The following is a 7,258-nucleotide window of genomic DNA, read 5'->3' as shown; positions in this document are numbered from 1 at the left end:
TTATAGTTTTCCATTTGTTCCAAGGGTGTTTACAGTTATTTGTTACAGCATTTTTATAATAGCTGATGTAAAGTTTTTGTCAGATAATGCCAATATCTAAGTCATCTTGGCATTGACATGTGTTGATTGTCTTTTTATTTGTGAGTTGAGATCTTCCTGGTTATTCATATGCCAAGTAATTCTAGATTGTATCATAAATATTTTGAATACCATGACATGAGACTCTTGAGTCTTATTTAAATCCTATGAAGAATGTTGATATTTTTGTATTAGTATGTAATTGACCTAATTAGTTTCAGGACATAAGTTCCAACTGACCTGTTGTGAGCTGTGGTTAGAATTTCATTTCAATCTTCAAATATTTTGCAATGGTATTTGGATCTGTCCCATGTTTGCACACCCAGTGGCCAGTCTGGGACCTGGATGATGGTAAATTCAGTTCTGTAAGTCTTTTATATGCCGACTAAGACCAGATCAACCAAACTGCAGGTAAGGGTTGAGCCCAGGAATTTGTAAACAATTTTTTATGGGGTCACTCTCCCAAGCTTCTCACTCTCTATGATCTCCCTTGTACTCTTCAGTTCCCCAGGGTTACTCTTTTTGATTCGCCAGCCAGAGAAAAGTAAAAGCTAGAGCTTTACTTAGCCCACTCTGCCATGCATTTTCATAGCTGTGCCTATGTCTGCGGTCAAGTGGCAGAAGGACCAGAGGATAAAAATGGTGAGCTCATTGCCAGTTCAGAGCTCCATATTTCGGTCTTCCCCAATTTGCCAGAGTCCTTTCCAGAGTCCTCAGATAGCTTCTGCTCTGTTTATTCCGGCTAGGTTTTATAGCTGCATTCAGTGGGAAAGACCAAGAGGGATGTGCTTACTCCATCTTACTCCCACTCAGGGTTTTTTCAACTATATTCATGAATGACTTCATCTATAATTTTCCTTTCTCTTACTGTCTTTGTTGGGTTTTGTATCGAGATTATGCTTCCCATAAAACGAGTTAAGAAGTGTATTCTCCTTTTTAAAATTCTCTGGAAGAATTTGTGAAGACTGGAATTTTCACTAATGAAGCCAAATGGAATTTTCTTTGTGTGAAGTGTTTTAATTTATTAAAATGTTTTTACTAGTTATAGGAATATTCAGTTCTATTTCTCCTCGTGTTATTTTTTTTTTTTTCCCTCGTGTTATTTTTAAGTTGTATTTTCTAGGAATTTCTCTATTTCATTTACATTTTCAAATTTATTAACATACAATTGTCTGTATATACTTTTATGATCTTTATAATCTCTTTAGACTCTTCAGTGATCCTATTTTTATTCCTGATTTTGAATTTTTAAAAAACTTTTATCAGTCTCACGTAGGTGCCTTTATGACTTTGGATAGTCAGTAGTTTCTTAGATATTACCAAAAACATAAATGACCATCATAAAAATTAAAAACTTTTGTGCCTCAAAGGACACCATCAAGAAAGTGAAAAGACACAAATGGAAAAAATATTTGAAAAGCACATATATGACAAGGAACTTGTATTAGAATATATAAGGAAGTCTTACAACTCAGTAATAAAAGGGAAAAAAAGCAATTTAAAGATGGGCAAAGGATCTGAATACATTTCCTCAAAGAAGATACACACATAGCCAACATGCACATGAAAAGATGCTCAATATCATTAGCCATCAGTGAACTGCAAATCACAACCACAATGAGATGCCACTTCATACCCACTAGGATGGTTATAATAATTTTATTTTTTAATTTTTTTTTATTTTTGGCTGTGTTGGGTCTTTGTTGCTGTGCGCGGGCTTTCTGTAGTTGTAGCGAGCGGGGGGGCTACTCTTCGTTGCAGTGCGCGGGCTTCTCATTGCGGTGGCTTCTCTTGTTGTGGAGCACGGGCTGTAGAGCACACGGGCTTCAGTAGATGCGGCACGTGGGCTCAGTAGTTGTGGCTCACAGGCTTAGATACTCCACAGTATGTGGGATCTTCCCGGACCAGGGCTTGAACCCATGTCCCCTGCATTGGCAGGCGGATTCTTAACCACTGCGCCACCAGGGAAGCCCAGGTTATAATAATTTAAAAAAAAAACAGATAAGAAATATTAGTGAGAATGTGGAAAAACTGGAACCCTCAAACAATGTTGGTGGGAATGTAAAATAGTACAACCACTTTGGAAAACAGTCTGGCAATTTCTCAAATGATTAAACATGCAGTTACCATATGACCCAGTAACATATATACTGGGTATACATACCCATTAATTTCATTCCTAGGTATGCATACTCAAGAGAAATAAAAACGTATATGCACACAAAAACTTGTACGTGAATGTTCCTAGCGGTATCATACATAATAGTTAAAAAGTGGAAATAACCCAAATGCTCGACTCATAAATAGATAAATAAATGTAGTATATCCATATAGTGGAATATTATTAAGCCATAAAAAGGAATGAAGTGCTCACACATGGTACAACATGGATGAACCTTGAAAACATTATGCTAAATGAAAGAAGCCAGTCACAAAAGACCACATGTTGTATAATTCCATTTTTATGAAATGTCCACAATAGGCAACTCTACAGAGACAGAAAATAGAAAATTAATTGTTGCCTAGAGCTGGGGGATTTGAGAGTACTGAGAAGTGGAGACTGAAAGTACAAAGTTTCTTTTGGGGGTAATAAAAAGTTTCTAAAATTGATAGTGGTGATAGATGCACAATTCTGTGACTATACTAAAAGCCACTGAATTGTATACTTTAAATGGGTGAATTGTATGGTATGTGAATTTTACCTCAATAAAGTTATTAAAAAGATACCATGCCTCTGTCTCGGTCATTCTTTCTTTCTTGGATTACTCACTCTGGAGGATGTCAACTTCTGTGTCATAAGCAACCTTTTGGAGAGGCCCATGTGGCAAGGGACTGAGACTTCCTGACAACAGCCATGTGAGACAACCTCATGGGAGATGCCCCTCAGATTCCTGACCCTCAAAAACTATGTGAAATAATAAATGTTTGTTATTTTAAGGTACTAAATTCTAATTACACAACAATAGATAATACAAGCCCATCAAGATTTTTAAGACATGATGTTCTAATAAAAGTTTACTTTTTCTATTTAGTAATATTTAGTAATTATAAAATTTTCTGGTATATTTTGTTGCTTTGGTTAAATGTATACTACTAATAATGATGTCAATGCAAAACAAAATTTTAACATTCAGAGCCTTATTATGGTCATAGGATATTTTAAAAAGTTAATTATATTACATATTTTTGTTACCAGGAAGTATGATAGGGGCAAGTGTTGGAATGGTAGTATGTGTTCATGGAGCAAAAGTAAGAATCTGAAATTTAATACTAATGAAAAGCTTTATCATTTTTTAATGGATTATGGTATCAAATCACTATGGTATTTAGATGCTACCAGATACATTTAAAAGAGCAATGCAATGATTTTATTTGAAAGGATCACTATTACAAGATATGAGAAATTATATCCCTTGCAACTAATTAAGTTATGAAAAAAATTAGATGTCAATTTAAAAACGCACAAGAGGCATGTAGATTTTAACAGTTCCTTTAGGGAGCGTTTCTTTTTATCTTGCTTGGAGTTCATGGTGATTCTCTTAAATCTGTGGTTTGATTTCCTTTACCAATTTTGGGAAATTCTTAGCCATTTTCTCTTCCAACATTGCTCCATTCTTTCTCTACTCTCCTTGCTAAAATTTTTTTTTAATTAATTTTTGGCTGTGTTGGGTCTTCATTGCTGCACGTGGGCTTTCTCTAGTTGTGGTGAGCAGGGGGCTACTCTTTGTTGTGGTGCGTGGGATTCTCATTGTGGTGGCTTCTCTTGTTGTGGAGCACGGGCTCTAGGCGTGCAGGCTTCAGTGGGTGTGGCACGCGGGCTCAGTAGTTGTGGCTCACAGGCTCTAGAGCACAGGCTCAGTAGTTGTGGCGCACGGGCTTTGTTGCTCCGCGGCATGTGGGATCTTCCTGGACCAGGGCTCAAACCCGTGTTCCCTGCATTGGCAGGCAGATTCTTAACCACTGCGCCACCAGGGAAGTCCTCTCCTTGCTAAAATTATATTATAAAACCTGTCCCTCATATCCCATGTTTTTTATGCTCTTTTCTGTGGTTTTCATCCTTTTGATTCTGTTTCAGCTTGGATATTTTTCTGCTCTGTCTTCTGGTTCATTAATTCTCTTTTCAGCTGTGTCTAATCCACTATTAAACCTATCCATTGAACTCTTAATATCAGATACTGTAAATTTTAGTTCTCAAAATTTTAAACTGCTGAAATTCTCATTATTTTAATTCCTTGAAGTCTTTAATCATAGCTAGTTTAAAGTCTAGGTCTGATAACTCCATTATCTGAATCCTCTGGAATTTCTGTCGTATGCCTGTCCTTGAAAATATTTCTGAACATGTTTTGTCTTTTCGTGCTTATTTTTGGATGAAATTTTTTTCTGTCAGAGAGAATTTACTCTTGCTTTTGGCAGGCAGCTCTAAGGTAAGGGCACTAGAAAGCCTGGATCACTTTAATTCAATCAAGGCCTTTTCCCCCTTTATTCCTAGTAGGTAGCCCTTTGGGGTCCCAACAAAAAGCCTGGTACATTTATCAGGGCCCCTTCTTCTTGGTAGGCCCTCAACTATTTTCTTCTCCCAGCCTTGTTTATTGAAAACTCTACTCAGCTTCTCAGCCTCTGCTTTTACAACTAACAGTCTCCTTGAGAGGAAAAATGGCTCCAAATGTTAGGCTCACTTTTCTTGGCTTCCCTCCCCTCCTAGAACTTTGGCCCACAATTCCTCACTGCTTTGGTAGTCCTCTGATGCCTTTAAAGAGATTTTTAAAACTTTTTGCCCAGATCTTCTAGTTGTTTTCAGCAGAACAGTTGGCCCAAAACAACTTGCCCACCATTGCTGGAATTAGATCCTCCTCTCTCCTGAACTTCAGACTTAGATTTCCAATATCCTGTGGAATGTCTCCTGAATATCCCACAGGTCCCTCGTGCTCAATATGTCCACACTGAACTCTTCATTTGTCTCATCTCCTCCCATTCCACACAACTGGCTTTTCCTGTTGTGGCTATTTCTGTTAATGGTTTCACAAGCTATAAAAGTTATCTGTGAATCTCCTCTCTCTCTCTGTGCCTCCTCTCTCTGCTATTACTTACCAAGTATTATACTATGTATATTAACTCCATTATTTTCCTTCCACCTGAGCCCACTGCTCTGTTTCCTAGAATATCATACTTGGCCCCCTGCATCTCCCTCCTGAACCACTGCAGCAGTCTTTCCTAACTGTCCTCCCTGCTTTCAGAACCCTCTGCCATGCTAACTGCCTGAGCTACCAGAAGATTCTTCCAGAACAGGGTTCTGACCGAGTCATTGGCCAGGTAAGGTCCGTCAAAGGCTCCCCACAGCGTCTGCAAATTTAGTAATAATCCTCACCTGGGCTCTCAAGTCCTCCATGATTTGACTCCAACACACTTTCTTCAGCTGTATCCATTTACTTTCCTGATCTTCCATCACGTAGCCAAATCACTTCCCAGAGCACAGCCTGCCTTTCTTCCTCTCCATCATATATATCTCACAGCCCTTCTCCTTTGAGATCCATCTCAAATGCCACTCCATTCCAGCAACAAATATTTATTGAACACCTGCTATGTGCCAGGTATAATGCTAGACCCTAAGAATACAAAGATAAGTAAGGCATACATGGCCCCTGCCCTCACCTAAAGGTCTAGTGGGAGAGATAGACACTGCACTTATCTCCCGTATGAAACTTTTCTAGGACTTCTCAACCAAATGTGACTCGCCTCCCTTCCGTCTTTTCAGTTCTTTGCTTGCTCACCACTGCCCTCTCCACACCCCTACCATATCACCATCTGCACCTATCTTAGAGTAATTTGTATGCATTTCTTACCACCCTTCTTCTGGATCAGATACTTTTTGGCTTTAGAGAGTGGGGTCTGTGTCTTAACCCCTCAACCAAGACCCATCAGACGTCACTGTGTGGCCCTTGGTCTGGCTCTGGCAGAGTGCTGAGGAAAGATCCTGCACAGTCCAATCTCTGCCTCTCCCTAGAACCAAGGGTTCTTCCCAGCTGTGTCACCCAGTACTTCCCTCTCCCCATCTCTCCCACTCCAGGCCAGGAGCTCCCCTCCTTGTGTATACTTCTAACTACCTTCTGGATATCACCTAAATCTTCTTCTCTGTCTCCTGGCAATTACTGGAACTCCCCCAGAGAGCATAAACTAGTGGCTTTGGTGATTTCAGGTATGATTTATGATCTCATCCTTTCCCCCTGCAACTCTCCCAGTCCCTACATCTTGTGGTAGGTAGGGACTTCCCATCAGTGCTCCCTGGATCATCCAACTCCACATCACTGCCCTGCCCAGACCTTCATCATGCCATTCCTCAACTTCTTTCCCACAGCCTCTGTTCCCATCCATCCTGCACACAGGGATCAGATTAACCACCTAAGCAGCACTTTGATCAAAGCATTCCTTTTTCTGGAACCTTCCATAATTTCCTATTGCTAATAAGCCTCCTTAGCATGGACTGCATTCAAGACCCCAGCATATGTCTCCAGATTTACCTTCAATTGTTCCTCTACTTAACCCCTTCAGGTCCAGCCAAACTAATTTACTCTCTGTCCCCAAAACATGCCAAGCTATGAAACCTTGCACAACTGTAACATTAGGCCGCCAGGAGTAACTCTTCTAAACCTTACCCAAATATCATAACTGAACTCCAAGCCACCTCCCCTGTGAAGTCATCCCTAAACACCGCAGCTGATTTCCTCAATTTTGAGTGAATAAACACTTGCTGATTTTGCATGATGAGAGGTGGTGCCCCCTCTAGCAAGTGACTCTCAGGACAGCTTCCCCAGAGTTACGTGCTTGCCCCTGAGAGAATGCTGTCTGTCCCTCAGCTACTACTGCTGTGAGCAACCAAAAGTTGTCTTCCTTGGGCCCTCTCAGGGTAGTCCCTGTCCCTTATCCTCCTAACAGGGGCAGGATATATTGTTTCAAAGAGAAGAGGAATGTGAAACTACTTCATGCATTGTTGCCAGTTTCTGTTAGTGATGAGCCCATTTATGTTAGGGATGAGCATTAAAACAAAAAGAGAGGGGGGAAACTGAGTCAGGTGCAGGCCCTAAAATTTTAAATTTGTTAAATGATTTTCTTCAAAACTTTCCTACACTTCATACTTTAAACGACTTTAAAGGTAAATACATGCTTTAAGGAAGCAATTACCCTT

Source organism: Eubalaena glacialis, chromosome 9 (genome assembly GCF_028564815.1).
Source record: "Eubalaena glacialis isolate mEubGla1 chromosome 9, mEubGla1.1.hap2.+ XY, whole genome shotgun sequence".
In the NCBI taxonomy this organism is placed as follows: domain Eukaryota; kingdom Metazoa; phylum Chordata; class Mammalia; order Artiodactyla; family Balaenidae; genus Eubalaena; species Eubalaena glacialis.
Note: the sequence above shows the minus strand (reverse complement) of the source record.